Source organism: Gallus gallus, chromosome 28 (genome assembly GCF_016699485.2).
Source record: "Gallus gallus isolate bGalGal1 chromosome 28, bGalGal1.mat.broiler.GRCg7b, whole genome shotgun sequence".
In the NCBI taxonomy this organism is placed as follows: Eukaryota; Metazoa; Chordata; class Aves; order Galliformes; family Phasianidae; genus Gallus; species Gallus gallus.
Genome location: NC_052559.1, coordinates 5043541 through 5064256, shown reverse-complemented (window position 1 = coordinate 5064256; position 20716 = coordinate 5043541). Strand labels below are relative to the sequence as shown.

The following is a 20716-nucleotide window of genomic DNA, read 5'->3' as shown; positions in this document are numbered from 1 at the left end:
GGCAAAAGAGCGCAAGAAGACACTAAAAAGCGAGGGAGGATGGAGCAGCACACGGAACAGCAGAAACACCGCGAGCTGCTGCAATCCAGGCACGAAGGCATTACACATTCTCCTGAATTTTAAATACAGAGCATTATGACTGGCATCCTCACAACTGCCACAGCAGCCTCAGCACTACAGCTTTTATGGTAATTCGCAGGGAGTTACCCACAAGGCACTGCAGAGATTTTCTTGGCAGCCATCCTAAACTAATTTTTATAGGTTAGTGTACGGTTATACATAAACGTTTAAGAAAAATAAAATGGCGACTCGCAGGGAAGGGGGCGGCCGGGGGCTGCGGCACCGGGACGGCAGTGCGGACATCGGGGGGACAGAGCTGTGCCACCCCAGGAAGGGGACCGGGGGACACAAACCCGAACCGAACACGGCCGTACCGCCAGGATGCCCTCCGCAGCGCCCCGTGCCTTTGTCTCTGGGCCCTCCGCAGCTCACTGCTGGGCAGCACCAGCACCGCCCCGCACAACGCTCTCGGGGCTGGGTTGAGGCGTCTGGTCCCCACCTTCCCCTGTTCCCAGGCTGACATCCCACTGAGCTGCATGGAGGGGAGAGGAGTCCTCCCAGGGGACGATGGTTCGTTGACGGAACCCACAGCCCACCCAGCAGGCTGCCAGGAAACACCTCTTGTGTGCGTCCGCACCAAACCTCCCCACTGCCCTCCATGGGAAACGCTCCCGCACCGCCGGCCCACAAATGGCCACCGCTCTGCCCGGGCAGCCCCCGTGGTGTGGACAAAGGACAGCACGGCCCCACCTGTGTGCCCAGCGGGGAGCGACCCGCCTCGCCTGCACGGGGCTCAGAACCACATGTGGTGGCTGCAAAGCCCCGCTCAGCCCCCACAAAGCCCCGCTCAGCCCCCACAAAGCCCCGCTCAGCCCCCACAAAGCCCCGCTCAGCCCCCACAAAGCCCCGCTCAGCCCCCGCTGCTGTGCGGGTGGAGGCAGAGCCCGGCGGCCGGCGGTGCAGCAAACAAAGGAAAGCAGCCGGGGGGACGCCGTGGTCCGGGTCAGGCAGAGGCAGCACCCATCCATGCTTCATGGAACCGGAGCAAACGCTCGATAACATCAGAGCTGAAGATCAGCTGGAAATACGGCCGTTTCCCGCAGGTTTTGCAGTGATGCACACACACGTGTTTGCAGGTAGTCCGTCTCTGCTCTCTTCACAAAAGCAAAATGGAGGGAAGCAGAATCTCCAGGGAGCAATAATTCAAGACTCTGGAGAAAAGAACCTTTTGGGCTCAGAGCATCCGTGGAATTATTAACAACACTGATTTCAATACAGGGATGCCATGAAGATGAAAACAATTGTCAGCTCAAAGGCAGAGATGCTAAGATACGACCAGAGGAGCACAAAGAGACGACGAGCTGAATTTTACACAAGGCTGCTGTTTTTCCTGAGACAGATTATTGCGTTCTGAAAGGCATGCACACACCAGCACATTGTTCTCTCCCAGCTACGTGCAGTCCACGATGGCTGTTTGCAGTCAGCACAGCAGTGGAAGCAGCGCTGCGCTCCCCCGCAGATGGGAGCACTTTGCCTCCAGCTCTGCGCCTTCTGCCCCCCCCCAGCACGTGGCTGCCCCACGTCACCGCAGCGCGGTGCGCCCACTGCCCACAGACAGCAGTGGAGCATCTCCAGAGTTGGGACCCAGCATACCTCAACCCATTCCTCAGCCAGGATGTGAAAAGCATCACCCTGCGGGAATAAGGCAGCAAGCACTTCAGGGAGTGAATTATTCCCAGAGTCTGAGCAGACCAGCTTGCCTGCTGGGCCTTAAACTCTTAAACTGATACATTGGATAAAACTCGCAGCCCAGAACTGGGGCACCAGCCACGTTCCTGCACCGGAGCCCAGCAGGCTGCACCACGGCTGTCCCAAATGCACAGCAGACGGATGGCAGCACCGCGGGACCACCGCCAGGCTCTGTGCTCCATGCAAACACCGATGGGCTCTGAGAGCGACACAGAGACAGAGCAGCAGAGCCTCAATGCCCACAGCCACCCACCGCCCACAGCCACCCACGGCCAGGAGTCACTCAGCAGCCACATCCCCGCCTGTGGGCACCGCTATCCGGGCTGCTCACACTGCAGCCCACCGGTCTGATGTAAGCCAGCACCACGTAAAGCAATAACCTAAAAAACAAGGCTGTAAACAAGTGATTCAGCTGCTGCTTCGCAGAGCCAGCCCTGCCGGAGCCCCCAGGAGCTGGGCAGGAATGGCCACAGGCTTCCAAACCCAAACCATCCCGCCTGACCACAGCCCGACCTCCCATGATTTACGCAGCCGTTAAAGCAATTGAGGTGTTCACATCATATTGGTCGCCTGGCCCACTTTAATTTGATCGGTTTGCAAACCTGTTTAGACAAACAACAATCTGCTTTCTGACCTAGAGCAGCTCTTAACAGTGCAAGTGTTGCCAGGGAACTGGAGTGGGAACATGGACGCTTCTTTCTGCGAGGATGTTCCAAGTGCCACAGCCTGAGGGGTAACGATGTTAGGAAGAGGGCAATGCTAAAAACCACATCTCAGGGCAGGGGCTGCAGACGCTCACGATGCTCACACAGCTCCAAAACCTCACAATGCTGCACACAGCCCACCTCCAAAGCAGCCCTAAGCCCAGTGCAGGAGCACAGCGAGTCCCAGATAGCCCAGGGCAGCAGTGGGGGGTCCACATGGGGAGATTGGAGCCAAGAGGCCTCCTGGATTAGAAGTAGTTTAAAAGAAAACCGTTATGTCAGAAGGGCAATGCTCCTTTTCCAGGCGCTGGGGCTGCACTGGATGTGGCTGTCCGCAAAGAGCTCCGTGTGCGGGGCATGCAGCTCCACGAGGGTTTGTGCAGATGGGCAGCAAATAATCTGACAGCGCAGGCTGCAAGTGCAAAGCACCAAGCTCAATTAATTACAAAGCCAGGCCAATGGCAGCCATGCTGGGAAAGAAAAGTTTGAGAGAATTATGCTAGAGCAGACCCAGAAGTCACGGGTTTATGAGGTGAAGGACAGGAGAAAAGAAAGAAAAGAAAGAAAAATACCATTTCACCACAGCTGTGCTGTGGTGTCCAAAGGAAAAAGCCAAATCAGTCAAGTTACAAAGCAAACCCTCAGAAAGAGAGGACAAGAGCAGAAAGGGTCTAACAAAGACAGCCCTGAAATGGTCCCAGCTCACTGCACAACGAGCTCTGCGGGAAGGGAGCTGGGCGGAGAGCTGCGGCCCCGGGGCTCCCAGCTTTAAACCAGGAGCTGTGAGCAGTGACGCTATCGCCAGGAGCACCGCAGCCACGGCACAGCCGCTCCACGGAACCACCGCTGGGCTGTGCGGCGCAGCAATGAGCCTCAGCCCCATCCCACACTGCCAGGCACTGCAGAACCCTCAGCTCAGCATCCCCCACAGCACAGAGTTGGGAACATCTGCTCTGTTTGGGCAGCGATAGCCAACTTCAGTCATTTACAGACTGTCCTTTTTTGGGGCAAGAGTCATGAATAATATGCACGTTCTTAACAACTCGCATAAGAAGAATTTAAAGCTCAAAGTTGAGCAGCTGTGGATTAAACTTCTTAGCAGCACTCCGTAATGCAGCCGAGCATCTCCTCTCATTACCATAAGCTCAGATCTGCCCGCAGTTCATCCCCGCATCCCACACTCAGAACTTTGTCATCTCTGCAACGCAACAGGAAAAACTTCCACCGGGGAGCAGAGAAAGGAGCACCTCCATCTGGGAGCAGAGAAGGTTCCAAGGAGTCCCAGCAGTGCAGACGTGGCCACGTGTGAAAAAGGGGTCAAACACTGCCTGCCCACTGCCTCGCGCTGCAGCTCTTAATGGCCACCATGGCAGCATGGAAAGCTTCCTTCATCATCACCTGCTTAATTGGGAACGCCTCTCAGGATGGTGCTGCGCTGAGCCCCCCAGCCCAGCACGGTGCCCTCAGCCCCGCCGTGAGCCCCAGCACTGCAGCAGCACTGAGGGCCTTGTGGAAAAGAGGCCCATCTCCCTGCTGCGGGATTTGCCCGGCCCAGGCTCCTCTCGAGCTTTTGGGCAGCGGGCAGAGCCTTCCTCCAGGCAGGGTGTGAGGGAGGACAGCCACTGGGGACACCCACAGCAGTCTGTGTAACACCACAGGGAAAGCGAGCACAGGGCCCAGGCACGGCGGACCCACACACATCTCCTGGTGGCAACGCCAACACCAGATGATGAGGCAGGGAGGACTGCAGGCCGTACTGCCCCCGGCCACGGCCCATCACCTCCCAGCGTCCCCTCTCAGTGTCCCCTCCCCACCCCCAGGCACACAGAGCTCCCCGCTGCCCCCCACCACACAGCACCACTTCAGCTGGAAGCTTCTCCTGCGTTCCTCAAAGCATTTATGACTTTTCCCATTTGAAATATGGGCCCTTACCACCACGCACAGGAAGGAGGAGGAGAGTGCCAGCAAACTCATTAATGGAGAAGTCAGTCTGGCAGGGAGCAATTAACGGCTTCCAATCGCCAGCTCTGCAGCAGGAGGGTGTTCCACAGCTCAGCACGCGGCTCCACGCACACAGGGATGAGTGGTGAGGAGGGGAGCGGACGCCCATCGCCCCAAAAAGCACCGGCCAGCCCCACTGCCACGGGGGACCACATTCGGGCAACGCAACAACGGGAGCGCACTTCATAGGGAGCAAATCCCAGCGGTTGTGCCGCCAGGGACACACAGCGCCCAGAGCAGGAAACAAACGCCAGCGGTTGTGCCGCTGTGGACACAACGCCCAGAGCAGGACTGAGCTCCGCGCTGCTGGGGACGCGCGATGTCCCGAGTGGAGCTGGGCGGCACCGCGGCGCTCACAGCCGGCACGGAGCGCGCACCGAAGCCCTGCAGATGGTGCAGAAGTTTTCATCCCGGAGGGCCCCTGGAGGCTCCCGTCGTGCTCCCCACCGCCCCCGCGGGGTTCTCCAGCTGGCAAAACCCCAACGGAAAAAACGCTTTTCCTCCCCCCTCTCAGCAAACGCTTCTGCAAACGCTGCCCGGGGGGCGGCCGAGTCCCCGCACCTCCCACACATCGCCCCTTAACGGACGTCGCTCCCCCGTTATCCCACAGTCGCTCCCTCAGCGCCACAGCGGATCCTCCCCGCCAGGCGCCCGCCCCGCACCGGCCGTTCCCGGCGCCCTCCGCCCGCGGATTTCAGCACAACGGGTGGGAAACGGCCCCGGGCACCGCGCCCGGACCCCCCCCCGAGCCGCACCCGCGAGGTCCGCCCGCAGCGATCGCACTTCGCGGAAGGGGAAAAGCGGCGGATAACGGCAAAAATAACCGAACGCAACGGCACAGCCGCCCCCACCGCAGGGGAAGGGACCCCCCCGAGCCGCGGCATCGCCCCGCCGGCACCGCCAGCCCCGAACTGCGGGCGGTGGGACGCGGCACGGAGGGGACGCGAGGACAATGGACACCATCGGGGGCGGCGGAGGGAGCGCAGCGAGGGGGCGGAGAAGCGGCACACCGCGGAGAGCGGAGCGCAGCGCGGAACGCAGCGCCGGGATCGGCGACGGAGCCCCGCCGGGGAACGGACGCGCCCCAGGAACCCCCCGCGGTGCCGCTGACCGCCCCCTTCGGCTCCCCGCCGGCGGAGCTCCCACCCCTACCCGCGGTCCCGGGGCTCCGGCGCGCCCCCTCCCAACCGAGGCCCCCCGCTGCAGCCCCCCCGCCGCGCCACCTCCCTCCCCCCCCATCCCCACAAGGAGCCCCCGGGGAGCCGCCCGCCCCCCGTCCCCCGTTACGGCACCGCAACGCCCTCCCTCCCCGCACCGCGCCCCGTACCGCACCGCACGCCGCTCCCCGTACCTGGCGGCGCGGCCGCCCGCTGCCATGCCGGCCGGCGGAGGGGCGCCCAGGGCCGCGGCCGCGCTCCTCCCGCTCGTTCGCCTCCGCCCTCCGCCCGGCGGCTGCGCTGGGGCCGCGGCGCGGGGACACTGCGGCGCGAGCTCCCGCCCGCCGCCGGCCACTCGCACAGGTGATGTCATTCCCCGAGCCGCCGCCGCCTGACGTCACCGCGGGGCGGGGCCCCTCCGGGGGCGCGGGGGGCGACGTCACCGCGGGGGCGAGGCGCGCTGCCGGGGGCGGGGCCGCGCCTTTAAGGGGCCCGCGCGCGCGCGCCGAGCACGTGGCGGTGCGGCCGCGAGGACCGCGCGCGGCGGGGGCGGGGATTGGGGCGGCTCCGCGCACGTGGCGGCCCCGCGGTGACGTCACGGGGCGCCGGGTGGGTCCCGGCCGGGAAAAGGGCGTCGTGGCGGCGGACCGCGGGTCCCGTCTGCAGCGTTCCTCCTTTTAACGTATCTCCTTTGTTCAAGAAGGGATTGGCATTCGCTGTATTTCCCGCGTTCAACGCGTCGTTGCTATAACACACCGCGGTCCCCTTATTCCATGCATTTCTCCCATTCGATGTATTCCCCACATTAAATATATTTTATTCAATATATTTCTCCTGTTTTATATGTTTGCCATATTTAACGTATTTCCAATATTCAATATTACCTATTTCTGACATTTGCTATTTTCAATACATTCTCCCCTATAATGCAATCTCGTGTTTTGTTTCCCCTGCTGAATACAGCTCTCGTTCTGTATGTTTCTCATTTTCCAATGCAAAAAAAAGGGGGGAAAAAAAAGGGGGGGGGGGGCAAAAATGGGGCGTGTGAGAGCAGCACAGAGGGCAGAGCGGGGGAGCACCGAGCGGGGGGTGCTGGGGGAGGTGGAGGGGTGCTCTGAGGGTGGCAGAATGGACGTAAAGGCGGGGGGGGATAAATACATAAATAAAGGATGTCTGGAAAAAAAAGAGGGGGGGAATTCTATAGGAATGGAAAAAGAGGGGAAGGAAAGGAAGGGCCTCTTCTCCCCCCCTGCCCCTCCCAGCCCCTATCAGCTCCATCTGCGCTCCTAATGGGTGTTACACGTTTCACACTGATTCCCCATTTGTCATGCGATCACATCCTTTGATCAGACATGGGGAGAAATGTGAATATCAGTTACGAACCATCCCGTTCTGCTCCTGCTTGGCGGGATGTTGTTAATTTTTATTTAATTATTTTTTTAGGAAGGAATTGATTCATTTGCAATTCAGCTCTCAAACATACTTTTAATTAGGATGCTCACATTTCTGGGCAGGCTGTGTGTTGGAAATGGGAGATATTTGATCACAATCGATGCCTTCATGTATATTTTATGACTGAGAGATAGCTGGGAGGGGATCCAAAGCTGAGAGCAGTGCCTGACCCACCTGAAGGCTGTGCTGCCATTCAGTGACACCTGGACAGGCTGAGAGTTGGGTGGAGAGGAACCTGATGAGGTTAACAAGAGTGAGCGCAGAGCCCTGCGCCTGGGGAGGGATAACGGCACACGTCAGCACAGGCTGAGGGCTGATCTATGGAAAGAAGCTCTGCAGAGGACCTGGGGATCCTGGTGGCCAGCAGGGTGACCACGAACCAGCAGTGTGTGCTGGTGACCAAGAAAGCCAACGTTGTCTCAGTTGACCAACAGCTGTCCAATGGCTGACCAGCAGTTGACTGTGAGCCAGCAGTGTGCCCTATGGCCACGAGGGTCGATGGTTCCTTGGAGTACACTGCACAGTGGGCCAGCGGGCAAGGAAGGTGCTTGTCCCTGGGGAGGCCCAGCTGGAGCACTGCACCCAGTGCTGGGCTGCCCAGTTCCAGGCAGACAGGGAACGGCTGGAGAGACCCTGCAGAGGGCTGCAGAGATGGTGGGGGCCTGCAGCACCTCCTGATGGGGACAGGCTGAGAGCCCCGGGGCTGTTCACCTGGGGAAGGGAAGGCTGGGAGGGATCTGATCAGTGCTGATCCATATCTGAAGGGCGGGGGTCAGGAGGATGGGGCCGGGTTCTGTTCCGTGGTGCTCAGCACCAGGACGAGGGGCTTTCCCCCTGATGGTGTTTGAATTCAGTTCTTAAACTGACTCTGGTAAAACAAAACATTAAAGAACAGTGTGACTGTGGCCAGGAGAGGCAGCTGCCACACATTGCTGCCAACAGATGCCAACACGGGGGGAGAATGAGTCTGCAGTCCTGTGGGGATGGGCAGGGATGGGCAGAGATCAGCAGTTATAAACAAGGATGTGCAGGGATGTGGGATAGACAGGGATGTGCAAGGATGGAAGAGATGGGCAGGGACACACAAGGATGTGCAGGGATGTGACAGCCCTCCAGAAAAACCTCTCCTGCTCGCAGGTGTGTGGGGCTGCAGGCTGGGACCCCCAGATCCACGTGTCCTACAGAGAGCTACCAGGGCAGTGGGGGCACTCTGGGGGAACAGTGGGGGTCGGTGCCCTGCAGGTCAGACCCATCAGCCCTGGGGCCGTGCAGGACACACCAGACATCGGTCCTGATGGAGGCTGGTGGTGCCTGGGGACCTCGGTTTGGGCACACGCTGAACGCATGAGACGCGCTTTGCACCGTCTGCTCCTGCAGAGCAATGCTTACCTTCGTGTTAGTTCAGTTACAGATCAAATAATCTGAAAAATTCACAAGTGGCTGCGGATACAAATTAACTTAACAAAACATTCTGAAAACGTCGCGGTTCGGGGGAGAATACCAATGTGGTGCACACTGGTGGGAGAGGAGAGCTGTGTCTGCACGGCGCCCTCACATCAACATTTTCCCCGCGTCGGATAACACAGAAACAGCGAAAGCTGGATGAAATACAACGGCAGTGCGGTCCAAGATGGAGCGATGCCATATGGAAGCCCAGGGAAGCTTTCACTGCTCTTTGCTCCTCTGATGTTTTTCAGCTGTGTCATTGGTACTTTGTTATCAAGAACATTACGGGCTGAATTCTGTCTTTGCAATGAAAAATTACGGGCTGGAACTGGCTTTCGATTGCACCAAAGTCATTGGTGTTGCAGGAAGGTGAAGGACAGAAGTGTTTGGCTTGTGGTCGCCATTTCTGCAGAGCAAAAGCTATAAAATGTTGATGAATCCCATTCACTTCCAAGCTTAAAAATGGCTCTGAGTGCTTCAGCCCGGCTCCAGCGCACACTGTGTGTGAATGCACTGCTGTGGTTGGGCAGTGCATCCTGCTGCCTGGTGCAGGAGCAGCTGTGGCACTCAGCATGCCAGGGGGAAGGCTGCAGCCCTCTTCCTCGCTTTGTGTCCAGGAGAGGTTCTTTTTTGCTCAGCTGCTCATCGGTGCTGGAGTTCACCTTCTGCTGGGTTCACCTTGGCTTCTGGGGCCAAACCTGAGTGTTTTGGTGTTGCTGTCCCCTGTGCTCCTCCTGGTGTGGCGGAGCCCATCCCTGTGTTTTCCCACCCACACTGGAGCCGGGGCCTCCTTATGGAAAAGTCCTTCTGAAGGAAACTGAAAGTGATGGCAATTCTGCAACCCAAGATATGTGAATGTTGCTGTGTGTCCCATAGGACCTACCAAGGAAGTGAACCCTCCAGCACTGGGTGTGTGACCAGGAGCCGCTGTGCTTGGGGCAGGGAGAGCAGCTTTTGTTTGGACTGCATTAAATCATCCAGGCTATAAAGTGGGAAACAGTCTACTAAGGCTGAATGAAATGTGCCGTATGGGACTCCAGTGCTCTCAGTGCTGAACAAATGAGGTTTTAATGCTCTGCCTGCCCTCAAGGTGGGAGATCAAAATTCCTCCCCTTCCCTTCCCTTCCCTTCCCTTCCCTTCCCTTCCCTTCCCTTCCCTTCCCTTCCCTTCCCTTCCCTTCCCTTCCCTTCCCTTCCCTTCCCTTCCCTTCCCTTCCCTTCCCTTCCCTTCCCTTCCCTTCCCTTCCCTTCCCTTCCCTTCCCTTCCCTTCCCTTCCCTTCCCTTCCCTTCCCTTCCCTTCCCTTCCCTTCCCTTCCCTTCCCTTCCCTTCCCTTCCCTGCAGGGAAGCAGGAGCTCAGCTCCCAGACCCCACATCCCCGCAGGCACAGAAGAGGTGAGAGCCCCTTTGCCCACATCTTCTTGCTGAATTTCTCACTTGCAGCACCACAGATCCCCCCTAAGCTCCACTCCTGCATGGGGAAGCGGTGTTTAAATGGGAATTTCTGCCTTTCCTTTCCCTGACAGAGTGGGTGGGTGGGTGTGTGAGGCAATGGAAGGGTGTTTTCCTTTTGCTTTGCAGTCTCATTGGGCAGCTATATTTAGCCCACTTTCTAATTTTCTGAGCTTAATTAATGAGCTGAAATTTTCACTCCAGCAGCTCAGGAAGCTCAGCCTGGCTGCTGAGCAGGCAGAAGCGGTCTCTGACCTGCACACAACCTGCAGCAGAGGTGCATGGCACCCACATCCCAGCGCCGCAGGGACTGCAGCCAGCGCGCGTCATCCCCGGCTGACGTTGGCAGCGCCCCGCGATGCGGTGCCATTGGGGTGTGTGACATCAGAGCCCATTGAACGCACCCGTTCAGATTTCACTCTGCTTTATCTCTCCCCAGCCCTCTCCTGTTGCATGTGCCCTGCACTGGGTACACGTAGTCCCAGTTCATCCCAACACACAGCCCACAGTCCTCCATCCAATCACATAAAAAGGTTTCAGAGGCTGTAAATCCTTCAGGTTTTAAGCCCTTTTTCAGCCCTGGTTGCCACCTGGCCGCTGGCCAAATGGCTTGGCTGGTTTTCCTTTGGATGTGCCAGACGCACTTGGAGCAGCTCAGAATGCACTCTGGCCACTCCTCTGCAGTACATGGGTGACTCTTTAATGTCTAATGAGATGCTCCCCAACTCACTGCCTGTTGTATGGCATGCTCAGGGGTATAAGTGCAGATCCCAGCTCATCCCTGGGGTCACTGGGCTGCAGTGGGGCTGGGGCTGGGGCTGGGACATGGAGCAGCTGCTGCAGCTGAAGGCAGAGCCCCCCTTTTTCCCCCGTGATGTTGCCCCGGGATTCATTGCTTCTCTTCCAGCTGCGCTTTCCCGTGCCACCTCCGGTACCCACAGGGCTGGTGCTGTGCAGCCCAGACCTGCCTGATGAGCTCTGGCAGATGTGTGCCTGGCTGTCCAGATGTGTTAGTGCCAAGTGGGTGCACGTCTGCCAGATGTGTCTCCACACCCCCCAGCTCTTACACTGCATTTTGAGCTTGGTCTCCTCCAGGCCCCCACCAGGATTTAATTCCTCCCCAGTGCTACATGGTCATTTACACCAGTGTAAAATAAGGGCAGAGGGCTGCTGGGGGCTGAGGGCGGTGGCACAGGACCTGGTGCAGCAGATGCTTTGGGCTGATGAGCAGCCCCACAGCTGCTGGTGGCAGATTGGCACAGGATGGGGGAGGGGGATTGGGATGGAGTGGGAGAGGAGCAGTGGGGCTGCGTGGGGAGCGGCGGATAATGGCGCAGATCTCCCCAGGTCTCTGTGTGAACACTCTACTCCTCTTACAGACTGCCACCATCTGACAACAGACCCAGCTTCAGATAACACCTCGCCTAAAGCCAGGCAGATGTGTGGGTTGTCTTCAACACCGAAGAGGTTTTTTGTTTCCGGTGAGAACCTGTTCAACTCGAAACGAGGAGAGGGAGGAGACGGCACCGGAGCAACAACACCACATTGCAGGGATGCTCCCGGCTCCCACAGCCCCATTTCCAACCTGTCTGGGAAGCGATGCCTGCACTGTGCTGGGATGAATGGCAGTGGGGGACACCGCACCCCGAACCCCAGAGCTGGGCGGTCCCACTGCCCCACTTGTGGGATTTGGGCAGCGGCTGTGGCTGCCCAGCTCTGCCATCACATGGGTTCGGTGGGCACAGAGGGCACTGCAGGTGCTATAGCAACGGGTGATGGAGCTGGGAAGAGGGAGAATAAATAAAATAACAGCATCGGTGGAAAGCAGAGAGATGGTATGAGAGCACTGCTGCAGCCCCAGGAGGCTTTTGTGTGTGTGTGTGTGTGTCAAATTTTAAGTCTAATTCCCAAGGGGCAGCAATGGGAGAAGCAGCGGCACTCAGCCCAGTGCTGTGCACCCCGGGGCCACCCCCTGCCCGACCCCCCCGCAGTGCTGGGACACGCAGGGCGTGGGTTTGGTGCCCTTCATCCCAATGTTTGATTTGGAAACGAAGCTGAGGTCGCTTCTCGCTGCTGCTCTGGGATTTGCGGTGCTGTGGGCACGAGGAGAGGGGATCCCAGGGACATGCGCTGAGGATGAGAATGGGATCCCAAAGCAGAGCTGTGGCCCCGAGCCGTGGGATGGACCTTTGCTGGAGGAACGACCTTTGTACTGAAGCTGCCTCTGATTCTCTGCCTCCCTCCCCGCTCCGCAGCCCTTTCCTCACTGCCACGTTTTGGCAGGATTAATTTGAGATAAAGCTACCCTGAGTGACGGCCTTTGCTTTTGTGTTCTCCTTGTCTATTTTCCGCCTCGCTAAACCTAGAAAAACTCCAGAGAAATTCTGAGCTCGCGGCTCTGCTGGGGGCCCGGCTCAGCCGACACTCATCTGCCGGCTCCGCGCTCGGCCGCGGGAGGAAAACCTTCTGACAACGGTTATTCTCATTTCTAATGAAAAGCGAAGCCCATTGCGTGCAGGTGGAGGGGGACGGATGGTGTCAGAATGACTGAGGGCTGCGGCTCCCAAAGGGAGGTTTGGTTTTTTTAAGGGGGGGTTGAGACCCCCGAGCCCTCGGCAGGAGATGTTCACTATTCAGCAGCTTTGCAGGTGATACAGAAGCAGGAAACCATAGAATGGATTGGGATGGATTGGGTGGGAAGGAAGGTTTAGTGATCATCTGGTTCCAAAATTCTGTGCATTGCTCCAGTTCAGCCTTTAGGCTTTGTTGACCCCCCTGCAATGGGCATGAAGAGGGAAGAGGGGAGCAACACGGAGCCAGGGAGTGTCCTTAGAATCAAAGAATCTTAGGGTGGTTGGATAGGAAGGGGTCTCAAAGATCATCTAGTTCATAGAATCTTAGAATCATCGTAGTCATGGGATTATAGAATGGTTTGGGTTGGAAGGGACCTCCAGGATGCTCCAGTTCCAACCCCCACGCAGGCTGCAGCTCAGGCTGCCCAGAGCCCCATCCATGGCCTGGAGTACCTCCAGGGATGGAGCACCCGCAGCTCCCTGGTGGCACTGAGCTGGGCGCAGTGCTGACAGCACAGTGTCACCTTGCCATCACCGTGACCAGCTTCCTACGGAATTCCTTATTACCTTCTGAACTCACAGTCATTACTCCTCCAGCAGAGCGGAGGTCATTAGGATAAGCGCTCAGGTTGTTCACTGAGATCAGCGCGCGGTGGGAATGGCAGTCGAGGCGGTTCCACGGAGCTCTCATCGCAGTGCTGGTGTGTTTTGCAGCTCTGGGCTCCCAGCACTGTGCCGGGGCAGCACTGTGCATCCGGCGCTCCCCACCCCGCGCCGTGCAGCTCCAGCAGTGCCCTTTCCATCTTGCTCTGATCATCAGCCGAGAGCATTCCGCTCCAGAGCTCCGCTATAATGAAAGGCACCGAATGTGGGGATCTCAATTAAGTATAGCAAACGCTCTAGATCCTAGGAAAATACTTTGCTCAAATTATATTGCAATAATAATATGTACGTCCATTTACTCCTTCGGAGCGGAGCGGGCATGCGCCATGTATCTCAATTTTGCTCCTCTCTCATGTCATTAGCTTGATACGTACATCTCTTTCCTGCCCAATGCACAGAGTCATTCCTAATTCCTGGGCTCCTCGCAGAACAAAATTGAACCCTAATGCCGCATGGCACTCCACTCTGCCTGATAAATAAATTCCAGCTCTTAATGAATGATACCACGTCATTATAATTAATAAACAGACACGGGCACCCAGTCCTTTGGCTGCTATCTCCGTATTGCAAAGCCGTCACCCCCCAGCCCCCCCAGCGCACAGCCAGGGGCTCACAGGGGCACCCCGGCTCAGTTTTGCCCATTCCCAACGCATGACATGGGAGTGTGCCCACGTGGGACGCGCGCAGTTCCGTCCCCCAGCTGAGCACCGCTGCCTTCCCAATCTCTCTCAGCCTGCAGGAGCCTAATAAAACAAGTCCACACGTTACAAAATCAATTTCCTCTCTATTAATTTTGGTCTCTTAAGATTTATCATTGTCTTTCATCACCAGATCAAAAGCAATTGGCAAAGTCTCAAATAACCTTTTAATTCTGAGCTGGGAGCCAAGAGCCAGGATGGGGAGCGACGTCCTATGGGGCAGCGTTGGGGCAGGGTGGGGGAACCCGAGACCCCCATCCCCTCCTGCCCGCCCCGCAGCCCCGCGCTCCGCGCTGGAGTTAATTACACTTCTTCCTCTGCCTTCAATCGGAGCCCACACTTTGATATTTATGCTCCCAGTTGTGGGCTGCGGCCTTGATTCATTAAGATTTGCATAGTAATTGTTTTCTTCTAATGATCTAGGAGGATGGAACCGTGGGGAGGAGGTGTCCGCATGGTGAGAGGGAGCCCAGCGCTGAGCAACACTGCCATGCTGCAGCATCAGGGCTGAAGTGGGCTGAAATGGGGCAAAATGGGCTGAGATGGGCGGAAGTGGAGCTGATGTGGGCCGCAATGAGACGGAAATAGGGCTGAAATGGGGCCAAAATGGAGCTGTGTCCATCCAGGACAGGTGGGCAGATCCATCCATCCGTGTCTGCTGAGGGAGCTCAGAGCGGTGTCTTCCTGCTGCTTTTCCACTTGTAGGTATTTTTCATGTTTAAACTGAAATTTTCCACTGGACACACCTGGTTGCAACATATTTCCTGAATTGCACACAAAACTGCCTGCACACAAAAAGCCTGAAATAATCAAAACTTCCTTTCTGGTGTTTAGGAAGCAAAGTTCCCTGGTTCCCGTGCCTCGAGTTGAGGAAAAAGTGACTGCAAAGCAACATAAAAAGCAGGAACCATTGCAAAACCACATCAATGGCTGATAGACTGCAACCCTCACCCGGCACTGCCCTTTCCCACCTCCTTGGCTGCGCTGTGCCGTCTCGCCCTGCCCACAACCTCCTGCTCTTGGTCCTGTCCCATTCCCACCGCAGCACTAATTGGCTTTCCCCCATTAGGAAATCACCGAGCACATCTCCACCGAGCACATCTCCATCACTGATGTGGGAGAGAGAACATCATCTGCAAAGCAAGCTGGAAACATGGAGACAAAAGGAAACCCACCTTTACTATTACCGTTGCCATCACCATGGCTCTCTCTCCTCTGCAGCCCCCAACCCGAAGCAGAGCTGCACCCCAACCCTTCCCGCGTCCCTTCTGGCAGTCGGAGCACAAACCCTTCCAGCCGCTGCCATCCGCCCGCACAATTACTTCCCTTCAATCGTAAAAGTGCACAAATAAACATCTGTCATCCCCACGTAACCTTTTGGGCTGTCAGCCGAAGCACTGCTGCTGTCCCTGCTCTATTTTACAGCCGGCCCAGCCCTGTCCCCACTATCTGCAGCTCTCGGGGCTGTCACTCAGCCTCAATTTCCCACTCCGGATCTGCAAGAAGGAGATGCTGCACACTGTCAGGATATCATTAACCTTTGCTTTGGATTTCAGTGCTCTGTTCTTGTCAGCTCAGAGCTGTGCAGCCATCTGCTCCCAGGCTGCTCCAGGCTCACTGCTCACACACCCCACAGACCCCATTGCTGAGAGCTCCCGGCTCCCTGCGGCCGTGGGAAGGTGGGTGCAGTCCCAGCTGAGGATGCTCCCCTTGCAGGCAGCACCAGGGCCTCCCTTCAGTCGCAGATGAATTGTGATCCAGGCTGGATTCAGCATCACAGGGATCCACACCCGCTCAGTGGGCACCAGCCCTTCCCATCCCCCTCCTGCTGTCCCCAGGCAGCCCCCACTCTGCTCCCACCCTCATTAAAGCCATGCACGGCACGCTTTGCAGCATCTGAAGCAGTTCCCAGCCAATGTCCTGTGGGACCAAGCAGGGCTGCCTCTGCTTTGAAGGACCCACACCAAAGCCCATCTCCAAGCTTTGAACCTAAGTGCATCATCGCCTGGAATAATCCACGTTAAACATTTGCTTGGGGCAGTGCACAGCCCCGTGGGATGGGGCCGGGTTCAGGATGGGGTGCTCAGTGGGGGTACATTGTGGCAGGACAGCCTACATAGGGCCAGGAGCCGCTGCTGGAACCAATGTGAGCTTCATTTTGTGGGTGCATGGATTGATGATCACAGAAACTGATGCTTAACAACTTCAGTGCAAATTTAGAGGGAAAACAACACTATGACTTTAAGCAAACACCTCACCCATGCTTTGTGCTCCCAGGGAGCGAAGGAGCATGTCGTTTCTCCTCCTTCTGTGTCTTCAGAAAGAAAAGCAAACAGGCAGCGGAGTAGTGGGAGTTGTGCACGATTTAGGGACACAGTGCTCCCACCTCACAAGGAAAAAGCAGAGGGGTGGAGATGGGAAAGCAGAGGTGCAGGACGGACATTTATTGATGCAGAAATCCCATCCTACATCAGCATTTCCAAACTGCTCAGCTGAGAGCCCGAAGCGATGCAGGGTGGAGAGAACTGCCCGGGCCCCATAGGGCCCCCCCAGCACCCCAACAGCCCCAGCACCCCCAGCAGGGTCTGTCCCCAAAGGCTCCAGGTGAGGACACAGAAGGAGCTCAGAGCCCAACTGAGGGATGAGGTGAACTCACCACGTGGTCAAACCATCGCTTTGGCGGATAAAAGCACAGCCCCAAAGCTGCACTGAGTGCCTTCTGCCCGCCGTTGGGGCCGGGGGAAGAAATAAAAGAGCAACAGAAGCAGAGGAAGAAGAATTCAATATTTCTATTTGTTCTTATCCAAATAAATTGAGATGTATTTGTGGAAGTGTCAGAGAAGCCCGCAGGAATGAAACTATAAAATAACACAGCTGCTTCATGAGTCTATGACAGACAGCATAGATTAATGTACCGGCGTTTTTATGGTCTGTTAACAACTGATATGGGTTTTAAATATATTATCTCCCACTGTATTGTCTGTCATTTTAAAAACTGCTCATGTCTATTGTGTTTGCTTTTAAGAGGTGCTTATGGAACAATCAGGCAGCCGCTTCCCGGCCTCTCCTCTCTTTTCCTTCCCAGATATATCATTGTCTCTGTTTCTCTCCTTTCCTGAGATGGGTTTTCCCCAACACATTCATGGGCCATTTATCCCAAACCCACCGGAGCCGCCCCCCCCCCCCCCCCCCCCCCCCCCCCCCCCCCCATTCCTTCCTCCCAGGAGATCCTACAGCTCTGCTCATTCACACCTGCAGGGCCGGGATGGGGGCACAGCAATGGGGCTGTACTGAAGGCGTTGGGGCGCAGGGAGGGTCTGAGGTGCAGCGGCAGCCCCACATGTGATGGCTGAACGATACCCGGGGCTTCTGGCTGAGGGAAGGCAGCAGCGTCCCAGCAAGGGGACGTGGAGCCGAACCGGAGGGGTGCGGGGTGGTAATGGCTGTGTGTCTGCGTACATAATTTTCTCAAAAGGCTCGAATTGCTATATTCAAAATCACATTAGATTGCAAGAACAAAGATGCCCCTTTGATGCTCTGTAGCAGCACTGAAGATAATGAAAGGAGAGGAATCTTGATAAGGATGAAATATCGCTTCCTCCAGCTCACCCATGCTGGTGAGTGCTTAAAGATGAAGAGAACACGGAAAAAATAGCACCACAAAAGTAAAACAAAGTAAACACGGACCGGCAGTGCTCCAAAAAGTAAAACAAAGTAAACACAGACCGGCAGTGCTCCAAGATCAAATGACACTGCAGTGAGGAGACCAACAGGAGAAGCACTCGGGGTAATGGGGAGAGGGGCAGTGCGGGGACGAGGTGGGACCGGAGATACTGGGAGCACCACAAGGGCAGAAAACGTGGGGAAGGGGCACAGCCTGCAGCCTCCCAGCCCCTCTGATCCCAGGGGAGCTGAGGGACAGAGTGGTGCTGGGATGAAGCCTTGGGGGGTGCCCAGCCCAGGTGGGAAGGGCAAGGTGCTCGTTATCTGCAGCTGCCACCACTGATTGGGTTTAAATGTGGTACAGCTGATGGGGGGGGATCAGGGGCAGCTGGGTTCTGTGGAGCCTTGTCTGGGAGCTCTGCAGGGGGTGATGTGTGCCCACTGCTGGTCTTTGAGCCCCACGTCTGCGGGCTGCAGCGCTGCACAGGGTCGGGGTGTGCTCAGTATCACCTCTTTCCCCTGAAGTGTGAGGCCTCGTGCTCACTGCATGCTGAGCTCTGGGCCCCCTCTTTGGGCCCAGCTGCACTCAGCCCCCCCCCCAGCACTGAGCTCCCATGGCTCCAAAGGATGCAGCGTGCAGTCCGCTCTGTGGCTGCCATGGCAACGGTGGGATGCAAAACCTCTGCTTAAAACCCCAAACAAACAAACCCTCCCCTCCACCAGACCCAAAGCACCCTTCTCGCCCTGCTTTCCCCATTTTTTTTCTTCTGGGGCCAGGTGATGAAGACATATTAGGATGTATTTTCCACTAGGGGAGATGACAGAATCCCAGAACGGCTTGGGTTGCAAGGGACCTCAAAGATCAGCCAGTTCAGGCCCCAGTTCTGCAGGGTCAGGGGTGAAAGAGACAAAATTTCCCCCTCTTGGGAACCACCTGCAAGGGGTGACAGAAACCCTAAGAGACGCTCATAGAGATTCATAGGGATGAAAAGCACGGAGTGTCCATAGAATGACACAGAAGGGCACCTCAGCCCATTTTCTATAGGAAATGCATCGGCAGAAATGCCGGAGGATCTGTAAGATTTAATTAAGTATATCTGAGTACCTTGAAACCTCAGTCAGTGAAGTGAATGCAGAGAGCTTGCATTTAATGTGGCGCAGTTGGGAAGTGAAAGCAACGTGGCACCAAAGACAGCACCGGGACCACACACCACAGTGAGAGGCAGCCTCACCCACAAGGGATCGCTGTAAAGGACCATCCCAGGCATGGGATGGAATCACAGAACCTCCGAAACTGGAAAAGACCACTGAGGTCATGAAGTCAACCCATTCCCACCATGCCCATGAAACAACGTGGTCCAAACCCTTCTGCAGCGATGCTCGAGACCGGTCTGCTCTGAAGCCCCCATGTGCTGGAGAGTACAGAGCTTGGGAGGGAATCGGCAGCAGAAAGTGCCTAAACAAGCCCAAACAGATTGGGAACTCAAATCTTGAAAACTGTATGCAGCTTCACGCTTCAAATCACCTCAAGTATTTGCAGCGCGCGCTCGGATCGCCTTTCTATCATAATTAAATATGTCTGTCCCCGAGCAAAGGGAGGAGAGCTTCGGGGAGTTGTCACCATCCTTAATCTCGGCTGCCATTCCTCAGCAGCGCTGTCAGAGCAGCGGCAAAATGGCTTTTTGGGGAAAAAAGCGCCCGGCGGTGCGGTGCGGTGCGGCGCGGCGCTTAAAGCACAGCGGATGGGGCGGGGGGGGGCAGAGGGAGGGGCGTTTTGTGAGATGGGGGTCCAATGGGCTGAGTGAGCTCATGGGGCGTGAAGGAGGAGGGGAGGGGGCAGGGATGGGGGAAGGAGCGCCTTTCACCGCCCGGGGCTCTGCGGGGCAATGGGGCGTTCGGCGCTGCCCGGAGCAGAATGCTGCGTCTCACTGATAAAAGCGGGGCCGGCGTTGTGCCGCGCGATCCACAACGGGAAATCGATGGGAGAGCGACGTTAATTAACAGCGCCTGCCGCGGAGGCACCGCCGCCGTAGCGCGGAGCGGAGCTCCGCAGCGCACAGCCCGGACGGGGCGGATCTCCGCGTCGGACACCCCCGGCCCTTTCCCCCCTCCCGTCCCTCCCTCCGCAGCTCCCATCCCCCCCCCCGCCCCGCACTGCGGCTCCGCCCCGCGCTGCTGAAGGTCAGAGCGGCTGCTGCCTTCCGACGGGGCGGCCTCCGGAGAGTAAACAATAATTAACCTTAAATTAAAACTGGTTGTAATCTTTGATTACCCGCCTGGCTGTGCGATGTGCCAAAGCCCATTTTGTTTCTGGTTTCCTTGGAGATACCTCCTGGGCTCCCCACCCCCTCCCAGCTCCGGCCTTTTTAAAGCAGGTTTAAAAACAGCTATTAGGAGAGTTTGTTAATCACCATACCAGGCTGCTAATAGCACTCCGGCCAGCGTTAATCACGGAGAGCTGCGGAGATGCTGCAAATGCTTTCAGTGGATGTCATTCCCCGCTCCATCCCCCTCTCCTTTTTAGCAGCAGCTCCTCCTGCACCCGAGGTGGGAGATCTGGGCCTGCGGTGCTGCTTTGCTGTTTGCTTTCCGGGTGCTCCTCTGGTGGTGACACCTCCATGGGGACGGGTGGCACTGCAGCAGTGTCCCACGTTGGGGTGGGGGGCATTGAGGACCCGGGATGAGGCACCCCCGGGGCTGTTGGCAACAGGTGATGGCTGCAGCATCCCACCTCAGTGCTTGCCATATCCAGGGGTGCTGCCAGCTGCACCCACAGCAGCCTTCTCCCCCCCAAAAATAAGCAGATAAAGGTGAGGATTGGGATAATGCATTCCAGGGCCGGCTTCATCCCTGGGGCATCCTCCTCCTCCCTGCTGCTGCAGGCAGGGGCAGGTTTGGCCTCTGAGGCTCCAGGCTGTAAATCAGCTCAGCATCTCCAAGTGAAGCCACTGCTCTGCGCTTTGCTGTGCAGGGCTGGAGGGTCCGGGTGCTGCCGTAGTGCAGAGCTCTGCGGGTCGGGGGGTGTGAGCCAGCATTGGGGTGGGGGGTTCCGCTCCAGAGCCTCTGGCGCTGCCCTGTGCCGACCCCACTGAGTGGCAC

General features: G+C 57.3%; 1 protein-coding gene across 4 annotated transcripts in view; it reads right to left on the bottom strand.

Annotated features, from left to right (window-relative positions):
• The window catches only part of PTPRS (protein tyrosine phosphatase, receptor type S), a 125036-nt gene extending 118972 nt beyond the window's left edge, over positions 1-6064 (bottom strand). For all 4 annotated transcript variants that reach the window (XM_040653492.2, XM_040653495.2, NM_001389360.2 and 1 more), the window contains exon 1: positions 5866-6064. The gene's annotated coding sequence lies outside the window, so the exon portion shown is untranslated. The remainder of the gene's footprint in view (positions 1-5865) is intronic.
• Positions 6065-20716: the final 14652 nt, after the last annotated feature.